Source organism: Heterocephalus glaber, unplaced genomic scaffold (assembly GCF_053883595.1).
Source record: "Heterocephalus glaber isolate CG9 unplaced genomic scaffold, H.glaber_assembly_v1.0 deba00001531, whole genome shotgun sequence".
Lineage (NCBI taxonomy): Eukaryota > Metazoa > Chordata > Mammalia > Rodentia > Bathyergidae > Heterocephalus > Heterocephalus glaber.
The window spans coordinates 13,139,250-13,152,253 of NW_028258329.1; the positions used below are offsets into that span (position 1 = coordinate 13,139,250).

General features: G+C 39.2%; 1 pseudogene; it reads left to right on the forward strand.

The window, feature by feature from the left end:
* Positions 1-424: 424 nt before the first annotated feature.
* On the forward strand, positions 425-5,099 carry LOC101710347 (heterogeneous nuclear ribonucleoprotein D-like pseudogene; annotated as a pseudogene).
* Positions 5,100-13,004: the final 7,905 nt, after the last annotated feature.

Below are 13,004 nucleotides of genomic sequence, written 5' to 3' on the forward strand. Positions count from 1 at the left end.
ATCTTGATTATTATATGTCTAGGTGTAGATATTTTTGGTCATGGCTGCTTGGAGTTCTATATGCCTCACTTATCTGTATGTCCAATTCTCTACCTCTGTCTGGAAAGTTTTCTACTATTACTTCTGTGAACAGTTTTTTTTAATGTCAATTGTACTTTCTCCTGTTTTTTCGTGGAGTCCTGTGAGTCTTATGTTATTCTTCTTTGCATCATCTAGTAGCTGTTGGATCATGGTCCGTTATTATCTTTAAGAAATCTCTGTTTTCATCGTCCTTAACTGCAATCCTGTCTTCTATATGTGATATTCTGTCTTCAGATTCTCTTAGTCTGCTCTTCATGCTTTCAGTGGAGTTTTTAATCTCCTGAATATCCGTTTGAATCTGTTTCATGGATTCCATTTCTTTCTTATGTTGGGTGATCATGTTTTCCATTTCTTTCTTATGCTGGGCATTCATGGCTTCCAGCATGTTTCTGATCTCATCTATTTTCTCATTTGTTTCTGCTCTAGAGCTTCTAATCATGTCTTTCACTCTGCTCACCATGTCTGTATTTATCTGGGAGATTGTTTCTGTTTTGAAATTTTCTAGAGCCTCATGCATCTGCTTTGTTACTTCCTGTGCTATCAGTTCAGGGTGTCCAAGTGGTTGCTTATCAGACTTTTCCACCTCATTTCCCCCAGAATTTCCTTTTTGTGGCATGGAAGCCTGCGTTTGTGCCTTTCTTAAGTGTCTTCTCATTTTTGTTTTTGGTATTGCCCTTGGTTTAATTCCTGGGTTGGTATTTCAAAATTGCTTAATGTAGGTATCTTTGTTGCTTGTGTTTAAAACCCTTGTGGAATGATTGCTTTTGAGAGGTGTCTTCCAGATATAGCTTGTGTTTGGGTTTTGAGACTCTAATGACTCTGAGGCTATTTTATTTTCCTTATACCAGGAAGGAAATCTAATTAGATCAATCAGAACATGTTAGCCCAAATGACACAGCAATACCATAGCATCAAGCACAGCTTAGAAAATGACAATTTGTGGTAGTTATTAATCTATCACATTTAACTATGTGAGTTAAATTAAAACCAAGGACCAACCCAACTTAAGTTTATAATGAATAAACTCTTCAATATAACATCTTTCCCCTTCGGGGTGGGGAGTTAAAAGGAGTTGGGGAGGGAGGGACAGGTAGAAAGAACAGGTAAGATTAGTGGTGAGGCCAGAAGACACAGAAAGATCACACAAACTCTAAGAAGTTGTTAAAGGCAAGAGAAAATGACAGAATGAAAGAACAAAGACGTGAATAGAATCACCTAACAGCAACAGGGAGGCTAAATACCGAATTTACTTTCCTTTAAACCTAATGATAAGAGAAGGAAAGCTCTTCTGCCGCCATTTTAAATCCAGCTCCATACAACGCTCCACCGCCGCCAGCACCCCTGCGATATGGACTGCGCGCCCGCTCTCCCATGCCGACGGTTCCGCCACCATGGAGGACATGAACGAGCCCAGTAATATAGAGGAGTTCGCCGAAGGGTCCAAGATCAACGCGAGCAAGAATCAGCAGGATGACGGTAAAATGTTTATTGGTGGCTTGAGCTGGGATACAAGCAAGAAAGATCTGATGGAATATTTGTCTCGATTTGGGGAAGTTGTAGACTGCACAATTAAAACGGACCCAGTCACTGGAAGATCAAGAGGGTTTGGATTTGTGCTTTTCAAAGATGCTGCTAGCATTGATAAGGTTTTGGAGCTAAAAGAACACAAACTGGATGGAAAATTGATAGACCCCAAGAGGGCCAAAGCTTTAAAAGGGAAAGAACCCCCTAAAAAGGTTTTTGTGGGTGGATTGAGTCCAGATACTTCTGAAGAACAAATTAAAGACTATTTTGGAGCCTTTGGAGAGATTGAAAATATTGAACTTCCCATGGATACAAAAACAGATGAAAGGAGAGGATTTTATTTTATCACGTACACAGATGAAGAGCCAGTCAAGAAATTGTTAGAAAGTAGATACCATCAAATTGGTTCTGGAAAGTGTGAAATCAAAGTTGCACAACCCAAAGAGGTATATCAGCAGCAACAGCAACAACAAAAAGGAGGAAGAGGTGCTGCACCTGGTGGGCGAGAGGGTACTAGGGGTCAAGGCCGAGGTCAGGGCCAAAACTGAAACCAAGGATTTAATATAACTATCATGATCAAGGGTATGGAAATTATAATCGTGCCTATGGTGGTGAGCAAAACTATAGTGGCTATGGCAGATATGATTGTACTGGGTATAACTATGGGAACTATGGATATGGACAGGGATATGCAGACTACAGTGGTCAACTGAGCACTTACGGGAAGGCATCTCGAGGGGGTGGCAATCACCAAAATAATTACCAGCCATACTAAAGTGTAAGACATTGGAGAAAACAGCGGGAACTTCATGGCAGGCCGTGTGTCACCCTGATCACGTCTATCTCCGGGGGTCGCACATTGCGGGCAGAGCACAAGGCATACACCAGAAAATGCTGTCCTGTGGAGATGCTAAAGAAATCTTGCAGGATGACATTGAAGATTGGTCTTCTGTTGCTCTAATGATTATTTTGTAAAAGACTTTCTAGTGTACAAGACACAACTGTGTCCAACTGTATATAGCTGCCAATTAGTTTTCCTTGTTTTTACTTTGTCCTTTCTATGTGTTATGCCTCAGTGTGGGTTTGTGTTTATACACATTTTATTTGTATGATTTCATGTTAAACCTCAAATAAATGCTTCCTTATGTGAAAGAGAAGGAAAAAGAGAGGAAAAGAACAATAACGGAGAAATCCGAATTCAGTGCAGAAAGGAACAAATGGGGAGATGAGGAGCAATGTGGGACAGTGAGAGAACGGGTGAGAGAGAGAGAAAAAAAGAAAAAATAAAAGAAAGAAAAGAAAGAAAAGTAAAAATTTGAAGAGTGAAAAAAAGTAAAAATTAAGAATTAAAAATAAGAGAAAAAAATTTTTTTTTCTTTTTCGCAAATAGCAATAAAAATTATAGGCCTCCTTCAGGGTATGTCTCTGCTGTCACAGTAGGCAACGTAGGAATCCGTGTGCATATACGAGTCAATGAGTCTCAGCAAGGCAGCAGCAGACCAAGCACAGTGGTCTGATGTGCCTTTATTGTAGAGGTTCTCTTTACTTTTCCGCTGAGCTTCAGTTTTCATTGAGGAGCCTGAGAAGCCCTCTTTCTGTTACTAACTTCTGCTCTATTTTGTGGAGCTCAGGACAAGGGTCTTTATAATCCCCTGTACCTCTGTAGCGTGGGACCAGGTAGCAGAAAAGTCAGAAGGCCAGAGGCCGGGGTTGGGGTGGGGGCGCGGCTAAGCGGATCTCACCGTGGCGTGGGCAGGGCCCGGGACGGCCGGCCGGGGAGCTTCAAGCTGCTTGTCTCACCTGGCTGGTCGCGCTTCGGAGGTGGGGCTTTTGGAAGGTGATTGGATCATGGGGACACTTTTTATAGCTATAAGTGCAGTTAGGAGAGATGGCCTGGTTGGAGGAGGCAGGTTGCTGGGGGCGTGACTTGGAAGCGTGAATCTTCCTTTTTTTTTTTTTTGGTAGTGGGGATCGAACTTGGGTCTTTGTGCTTTGAATCTTCCTTCTTGGCTCCTCCTTTCTCCCTCTGCTTCCTTACCACCTTGATGTGAGCTGCTTTATTACTTCCAGACCTTTCTGCCATGCCATTTTGGTCTTTAAGCTTGCCGAACACAGACTGAAACTTCTGAGCTGTGAGCCCAAATAAACCTCTGTTCCTTTAAATTTTGAGTGTCAGGTGTTGTCCCAGCAGTGAGGAAAGTGATTTAAGGCAGGGGATATGTCAGATTCAAACTATATTGAACACAGAAAAGGCCATGTCCAGCATAGGTCGGATATGAAAATACTGGGTCTCTCTGGGGTGCTCGCCTCTGGTGGAAACAGGTGAGAGAGACCCACATCCCTCTGAGAGACAGATGAGTATTTGAGGACAGGATCATCAGTGATATCAACTTCCTCTTCCTTGGAGTCCTCTTTAAGTACCATTGTTCTTGGATCATTCAGAGATAAAGAGCCATAACGGTCTGAATTTCACACCACTTTCCTTGCTTTTTGCAGAAAGATCTAACTGAAGGATAGTATCGTAATTTAGACTGCTCTTCTGTACAAATCTCTTGCCATTTCTTAGGGTTTTTTTGCAATAGTAGATACAGCCTAAAGGCCAGGTTGCTGAGATGTGCTGGGCGTTTCCCGTGGTGAGTCCTGGGGCCTAAGGAGAGAGAGAAGTGGGCCTGAGGTCCTTCTGGTGGCATCCCAAACAGAAGAAGGCAGACCAGCTGAGTTTACAAGGCATCGCTTGGGAGACTGGAGCCCTAGACAGATATCTCTGTCCGAAGCTGGGGTGGCAATGGTGCCTTCTTGGAAAAGTAGAGCCTCCTGGGCCTGGCTCTCTTAGGCTTAGTACTCTCCACACTATGGCTCACTGCATTAGGTACGGGGTACTTAGATAAACACACCTTAAGGCTAGTTTCTAATCTCTCCAGGAGAAGGCTGCCCCACAAGAGGGAGAAGGCCCACTCAGAATTTTCAAACAGAGACAAGTTTCAAACAAGTTTCAAACAGGGTTTTAGCACAGAGTTCATTAGCAAATATTTCACAATAATTATCCATTCCAAGTTACGTTTGGCAGCTCTTTCTGCCTCAGTGGAATGTCACAGGAACAGAACTTTGCTAAATCAGTGGTGGTCAGGGGCAGTTTTACATGGTTTAATTAGAACAAAATGTCACACAGTTATGGGGTCTTCTGTTTACAAGGTGGTAAAGATAACAAAGCTGCAGATTTACACCAGCATCCTGTTTGCAAGGCAGTAAAGATAACATATTTGCAGATTCACACAGGATGCTGTAGTCTGTCATGTATTAACTGAGGAGACTCCCAAGAGGGAAGGGAGGGTGACCACTCGGAATTCCTTGACTTTACACAGTCAGGTTGGCTATCACACCAAAACTAGATTCATTACTAATATGTGATGAAATGCAGAGTAAAATTTAAAACACTGAAAATTTGCATAATAAAATACAAAAATTAAAACTTATTTTCACTTTAAAGAAATATATCTACCAGAAGTCATGGTAGTGTAGTGGCAAAGTGCCAGCCAGTGTATATGTCTCTAGTGTTACAGCTCCAGTGTCTACAGCTTAACACAGGTAGTCCAGGAGAATGGAAGATGCACCCAGGAGTCTCAGAGGCAAAGTGTGCAGCTGTATTGTTAATGAAGGCAAGACAGTTTGGGACTTCTCCTCAAATAGACTGACTGCTCAACTGAGCCAGAGCTGGGTTGTTATATCCTTAGGGAAGGGGCAGGGTTACAGGAACTAGGCATTTAACATCATTTCATTGGTTAGAAAGTTACAAGTTTCAATGTTTCATTTACATGCGGGCCTAGCAACCTTATTGGTTACAGAGTTTCACAAATAACAAGTTCATTGGTTAACACAGGGCACTGAGTTTCACCTTATTTGCATATGGCAGGAAAGCAGGAGTAACAAAACTGTTTAAGAACAAAGAAAATTCCTGAGATGTCTGAGGGAGATGGGCCCAGGCAGGGCCGGGCATGTTAAAAGAATTGGAGGGAAGTCATCTTTCCCTGTTAGCAAGTCCAGCTTTAGCTAGAGAAGTTTATTTCCCTTTTAGTATTTCTCATAGACAATACACTATTGAATATCAGACATCCTAATAAAACACATGTTATTATCAAACAGACAGCTCAACATTAACCACATAACTTTGAATCTATGCACCCAATATATGTAACAATATTAAAGAATTTGCTTATGTTTTTCAGATCAGCTGTGACCTCCCCAGTGTAATGTTAAGACAGATGCATTAGGCTGGAGAGGAGCCTCAGTAGACTAATTGCCTTAGCATGTACAAGGCCCTGAGTTCAATTCTTAGCATTTTGTTTTAGTTTTTTGAGACAGGGTCTCACTATGTAGTTCAGGGTTGCTTTGAACTCACTATGGAGCCCAGGCTGGCCTCAAATTTATGGCAATCCTCCTGCGTCAGTCTCCAGAGTGCTGGGATTACAGGAATACTTAGCATTTACAAAAAAGACACATTGATACATCAATCAATTTATATTATGGAATGTTTTCTGCCTTTTAAAAAAATCCTATCAACTTTCTCCTAAGTTGTCTTCTAACAGACCTAAAATTTACCTTTTTATATTTAAGCCCTGGATTCATCTTGAGTTGACTTTATATGGTTTGTAAGGTAGATGCCAATTTCATATCTTGCAATGTGAAGTCTAATTTTTTTCCAGTTCTTTTTACTGAACGGCATCTGTCATCCCTGGTCAGCCATGGCACCTCTGTCATGTACCAAAGTTACTCACAAGGATAGTATGAATCTGGGTTGTTTATTCCATTGGTAATTTTGTTTATCCCTGATGCAGTTCTAGCTAACAGCATTACCACAGCTTTTTACTATGTCCTTATTCTCTCTCTCTCTCTCTCTCAGAAATGCTTTGGTAATTTCTTCCATTTACCTTTTAAAATTGGATTATCAATAAAAAGTATTTTCATGAAAACAAAAATCAGTTGGTATTTTGACTGGAATTCAAATGAATCTGTGGGTCAATTTGGGGATTAGTGACAACTTTATAATATTAAAGCCTGTTTATGAACAATAGATTTCTCTATTAATTCAAGTCTTTTGAAATGTCTCAATAAATTTGTCTAATATTCTCTGCAGAAGAAACTATCCAGGAGGATTATTGATTTCCCCAAAGTGAAAGCAAAGAAATATTGGTTATTTCTACCAATGAGACGCTAAAGAAAGCTGAGGATCAGTGTATTGCAGCCGAGGCCTTGGATCCAGGTGAAAAGGAGGGTAGAGTGGGTATCTGGGCTGTGCACTGGTGGAAAACAAGACTATTTTAATTGCTTATAGATCTTAGACAAATCTATGTTTTCAGCTGCTAGGCATTTTTTCTTTTCTTTTTTTTTCTGGTACTGGGGATCGAACTCAAGTCCTTGTGCTTGCGGGGCAGGCAGTGGAACCACTGAGCTGAATCCCTGGCCCTTGTTTCTTTTTTCTTTTTTTTTTTTTTTTTTGGTATCAGGGATTGAACTCAGGACCTTGTGCTTGCAAGGCAGGCACTGGAACCACTGAGCTAAATACCTGGCAACTGCTAGGCTTTTAAACAGGTGAAACAGGTACTTGAGGAACTGGTACAAAAGAATTAATCATTCTTTATCTATCAAACTGGTTGTAATTGGTTTAAGACCTTCCTAGGCTTCTGTTTTACTAGTGTACTAGAAAGTTTAGGCAAATATTTAGAAGTGTCAATGTTGAACTCTTGGGGGCTGTACTCCAATTAGTTCATTTATGTTTGCAGACTCTGTGGCCTTTAGGGATTCTGAGACCATGGTTAATTCTTCTGCTGTTTCTTTAATCATACATAGTGTAGGTATTTGAATGTACATAAAAGATATAACTTCTGAGACTTGTAAAAATAAGCCTTTTGCAGTACATTTTAGTTGGCAGTTCCATTTGTGAGCTCAGTCTCTGCCTGTTAAATATGCAGGAATTGTCAGAGGGAAGAAAGGGATGTTTTCTACCAGTGGTTCCAAGGTAGCAGCCAGAGGCTAAGACAGGAGAAAGGGCTTAGGATTGTTAGAAATGTCCACTATTTGGTATTTTGGCTCCCTGGGCAATCTGGTGTCCTGTGGTCGTGGGATTCATGTACGTAGAGTGGCACCTGTATTAGTAAGACAACTGAATTATTGCCCATCTGTATTTATAAACCATTCCCCTTAGGAATATAGATGACATACAGGGAATTGTTGAGTTCTAATGCTTTTTTTTTGGCTTTAGCATGCTGGGACAGACTTTGGACAGTTGCTTTCATTTTTTTTAACCTTTATATGACACTGCTTTTTCCATTGACTTTCCAGCCTGCAATATCTACAGGAGTCTTCATTCCTAGGGTCATTATTGTCAAAGGGCAGAAAACTGTTTTTGGGATCAGATTTTTTTTTTTTTTTTGGTACTGGGGATTGAACTCAGGACCTTGCACTTGCGAGGCAGGTGCCTGAACCACTGAGCTAAATCCCCAGCCCAAATTTTACAATGGAGATTCTTTTTTTTTTTTTCCCTTACCGGGGATCGAACTCAGGTCCTTGCTCTTGCAAGGCAGGCGACATAACCACTGAGCTAAATCCCTGGCTGGGATCAGATTTTTAATTGGAACAGTCAGAAGTTGTTTTTATTTATAGCTTGTTTACTTTCTAGGGCTTTTGGAAATGTTAAGCTACATGTTGGATATTTTCTAAATTGGCAATTTTCCACGCCAATGTATTTTTCTAAGTTTTTCATTTCAGATCTAGTTACAAAAAGAGAGGATAGCTGCTATCCTAGATATTGTTTAAAAGTTTTTTGAAGTCTAGTTTATAGGTCTCCTATGTAGTCATCTTTATTTTACTTACAATTTGAATTTTTGTCTAATCATAATGACCATACGTTTGTTTATTTCTTATTTTATTGTTCTCTCAACACTAATATCTGAGTTGTGCATGTTTGGATTATTGAATTCCTCTGCTGGCCTTTCCCAACCTGTTGATTCAAATTTTTATTAGTATATGTTTGCTATACTTAATAGTTACATTAATATCTTGATCATTTTTCATCCCTTTACTGCTCCTACCCATCCTGTTTTGTTTAACCATTTCCCCCATCTGAGCGGTTTACAATTAAGGAAAATAGTTGGTACAGATCAGGATAACAGTAGCCAACAAAATCCTAAATTTGCTGAATAATTTTTTCTCTCTTTCTGAGGTTTTGAAATCCTCAGCTAGAGCCCTTAACTTATCTTAAATTTTACATCTATGTCAGTCTTTTAGGATAACAATTTTGAGGGGATATTGTAAAATATGACTGTTTCCAAGAAAAAAAAACTTGTGAAAGTGTAGCTCAGGAAAAGGAGCCAAAGGAATAGCAGAATTATAACTGGGGTCTATCCTTGTGAAGATAATTTGGGATAGAGAGAAAAACAGCTGAAGAGCTGAAGGAGGGTAAATTTCAGAAGGATTAAGTGAGGGTGAATTCTCTTTGTTGGCTATTGCCAACAAGAGCTTTAGAAAGGCTATTTTAAAGTCAGTGTTTTATTTGGAAGCCTTAGTTAACCACTGTCTGTCTGTTGTCTTTTCAAGAGGCTCCTCTTAAATGTATTATTAATTTAAAAATTTTATAGACTTTTAAAGTGCAATTTAGGCTCACAGCAAGATTGAGAGGAAAGCATAGATAGCTCATATATCCCTCATCACCACACATGTACTGCATACTTCATTATCAATTTCCTTCCCCAGAATGTGATACTCTTTACAACATTGACACAGAATTATCTAAAGTCTATATTTTCCAGTGTGGGAAATGCATAATGACATATATCCCCTATTCTAGTAGCATGCAACATGTGTTTCACTGCCCTAAAAATTCTCTGTGGTTTTCCCATTGATTCTTCTCTCTCCTCAGCTCTTGGCAACCACTGGTCTTCTTAATGTGTTATTTTTATTTTTGTTTTGAGTTCAAAAAATTTTTTTATTGAAGCAGCTGCAAGTACTTTAACCAGTTATTAGAAACAGATTAACAGGCAGATAAACAGACAAGAAAAGACATAGAACATATAAAACAATTGCATTAAATCAGAGTGCAGTCATAGATGCATTGGCCGTGGTAATTAAAATAATCATTTTCTTAGTTTTAGGTTATAGTTATAACTATAAGTAGTCATAATTTCCTCTAGGGGTTATCAGATAGTATTTCTTTTTTCTTATGTGTCATAACAGTATTTTCTTTATTACTAAGTCCATTTTTCCTGTTAGCACTATAGACTTATAAACAATGACAGTCAGAAGGGGGAAAGAGACAAGGTTGTAGATTGCTAGATGGGGTCTTTGTTTATTTTCCTTCCTTACTATAAAACAAAGTTTGAGGTCTTCTTTCTTTAACTTACATTTAGAGGAATATAGAGAAAAATCAACCTTGTATAATCTTCCACCTTAAACTGGTCTCAAATTCATAAAATATTAACTAAAGGTGAAGTTTTTTTGGGACAGACATTGAGTTACCCACAATCATTTTAGGTGTACTACATGCCTGTAAGCTCTTTCTGGTACTTTTGAAAAGAGATAGAGAGGAAAAAAAAAAGGAAAAAGTTAGAAAAGACAGAATTCCAGTGTCAGATTTTCCAAATGGAAGCCCCACCCTATTTCCCAAGGTCAGAACTGCCACTTGATGTACAAAATGTAGTGTTTTCCAGTTTAATAATTTTTCAACGCTCACTTTTGTGTCTCGTGGGAAATGTTATGCAGCATCAAGATGTGGCTGGATGAGCGAACGCTATTAGCATCAATTGTACTCAACAGAAGACAGAAGAGGCTGGAGTTAACCTGCAGCAAATAACAGGGAAGAATAAGAAACACAGACCCACAATAGTACCAACATTCATTATTAGGCCAACGTCAAAGTAAATCCAACTTACAAAGATTTCTTCTACGCTGAGAGTACACACAGGAAGGGATGATTTTTTCAAGACCACAGCCATAATAGTAAGGTTACCAACAGTAGTAAGACTCATCAGGGTGGCATCCATAAGATGTAGCAGGGTGTCTGAAAATACCCACTGGTTGGCCAAAGCCATCCATTCCAAGACTGCCAGGGAATGAACGCCGTCCAACTGTATCTCTGTTCTGAAGGTGATAGTCATTGAAGAAATCTGTACTTATGGCTACTTCCATGGTAATTAATCCATCTAATCTGTAGAAAAGGTCAGGTATTTTGAGAATATCTCCTTCATGGATATATGGGTCAGTTCAATCATCACCATACAAATACTGCTAACTCTCATCTAACTGATGACTCTGCCATCTCCAGCCACTGAGATTTATGCCAATGAAACTTTTCCCTCTGGATTTTCTTAGCACATTCTCCATTGTATTGTGTTATAATATCTGGTGTATATCCACAGACCTTTCAGATTTCATTGTTTTTATCATGCATCGGATCCATGAGATAGACTAGAGCCTGTGTTTGATTATGACATCTCTCACGGCTTGGTGGAAAACTGGTAGAAGACAAATTGCCTGACACCTAAATTCATCCTCTTCTTGGTGAGCATTTTGCAATTCTATTTAGGGAGAAATCCACTGGGTGTGACTTGTGTATGGCCTTGGAGGGCTGCTGAGTCTTAGGTGACACATTGCCATCGTAGGATTTTGCAGGTCTCCAGGTGGTGGTTTAGGGGGCAAGCTTTCATTTGTGGTTTGGGAGGTAAGTCTTTATATGTTCTAGATACGGCCAACGTATACTAGTAAGAAGATATAATAAGAAGAACAAATAAGACTAAAGCAACAATTTTAAGAGTTTTTTTTTTTTCTGTTTTTGTGAAGAACGTCATTGGCATTTTTATAGGAATTTTATTGAATCTGCAGGTTTCTTTGGGTAGTATAGACATTTCCATTAAGTTTATTGGTACATTTTAGGTATACAATACAGTTACATTCATCATTGGGTTCTTGTACCTTTACATGGCGCATCTTGGTTCTTATATTTCCCCATTCCCTGTCCTCCCTTCACCCCCTCCACCCTTCCCTATTTACAAAGACTTTGTTTCCATTTTTTACTTTTCTCATATTTTTCTTTTACTTTCTTTCCTTACCCCTGCCCCTTTCACTCCCCCTGCTCCTTTAGACGTATTCTTCTATTTCACGTTATCAATTATACATTTTGATTCTTATTTATAATTTATCTATTTTACCTTTTAGTCCTTATTTACATTTTCAGTTTCTCACACCAGAGAAACTATTCAGTATTTACACATGTGTGTCCTATTTATTTCACTTAAGAGTATGGCCTCAATGTGCATCCATTTAGCTATAAATGTCTCTAATTTCTCATTCTTTATGGCTGAGTAGTACTCCATTTTATAAAAAACCCACATCTTCTTTATCTAGTCTCCAGTTGATGGGCATTTTGGCTGCTTCCAAGGCTATCACAAACTGTGCTGCTATGAACATGGGTGCACATATATCACTGTGGTATGATTCTTTTAATTCTTTGGGGAAGATACCCAGCAGGGGAATAGCTGGGTCAAATGAGACTTCTAATCCTAATTTTTTGAGGTATCTTCATATTGATTTCCACAGTGGTTGCACCGGTCTGCACTCCCACCAGCAGTGGAGCAGGGTTCGTCTTTCCCCTAGCCCTACCAGCATTTGTTATTGGTTGATTTTTTGATAGCGGCCATTCTTTCTGGGGTGAGGTGGAATCACAGTATTGTTTTCATCTGCATCTCTCAAATGACCAGTGATGCTGAATATTTTTCATATGTTTATTTGCCACTTTTACTTCTTTGAGAAATATCTATTCATTTCAGATGCCCATTTTTTATTTGAATTGCGTCTTTATATTTGGGGGGGGGTCTGTTTATTTGAGTTCTTTATATATTCTAAATAGTAGACCTTTTGTCTGAGGAACAGCTGGTAAAATTTTTTTCCCACATTGTAGGTTGTCTCTTAGCTCTGTTGTTGGTTTCTCTTGCAGTGCAGAAGCTTTTTAGTAGGATGAGATCCCAGTTGTTGATTCTTTGTTCTAGTTCCTGTGCTACTGAGAATTTGTTCATAAAGTCTTTTCCTATGCCAATGTCTTTGAGAGTTCTACCTAACCTATCTTTCATCAAGTTTAGTGTTTCTGTTTTAATATTTAGATCTTTAATCCACTTCAATTTTAGTTTAGTGCGTGGTGAAAGACAGGGCTCTAGTTTTAATCTAGGCAGGTTGAAATCCAGGTTTTCCAACACCATTAATTAAAGAGGCTACCTTTCCTCCAGTGAGTATGGTTGACTCCTTTGTCAAAGATGAAGTGGCTGAGTATGTCTGTAGTTGTTTCTGCATCTTCTAATCTATTCCACTGGTTCTCGGGTCTGCTTCTTTGCCAGTAACATGCTCTTTTTATCAGAGTG